This window comes from Nestor notabilis, unplaced genomic scaffold (genome assembly GCF_000696875.1).
Source record: "Nestor notabilis isolate BGI_N333 unplaced genomic scaffold, ASM69687v1 scaffold1601, whole genome shotgun sequence".
In the NCBI taxonomy this organism is placed as follows: Eukaryota; Metazoa; Chordata; class Aves; order Psittaciformes; family Psittacidae; genus Nestor; species Nestor notabilis.
In genome coordinates, this window is record NW_009913132.1 from 1 (window position 1) to 431 (window position 431).

Consider the following 431-nt stretch of genomic DNA (forward strand, 5'->3'; position numbering starts at 1 on the left):
TGCTCATCATCCCCGTGTTATCCCGCCTGGCCCCCGGCCGTGCTGCTCACTGCGTCTCCTGCCAGCCGTGGGGTGCGTGACTCCATCACCGCCGGCACGGCCGGGTGCAGGGAATCCCAGCGCTGCCTCCTGGACCTCCCGCGATGAGCCTGGTTGGGTTTGAGCAGCGTTTCAGCGAGGCTGCTCCATCAGATGTGCTGGAAGGATCCCTGGGGATGTGACCCGTGCCTGGAACCATCCTGGGCCGGCAGGAGAGCACAGCCAGCTGCTCGCAGCGCGCTCCGTTCCACCACAGCTAGTTCTGCTTTCCAGTTAGTTCAGTTCCTTGCTTGAATGATGAGTCTTGAGGGTTGGACAGGGCTTGGAGCAACCTGCTCTAGTGGAAGGTGTCCCTGCCCGTGGCAGGGGTTTGGAACTGGGGGGGCTTTAAG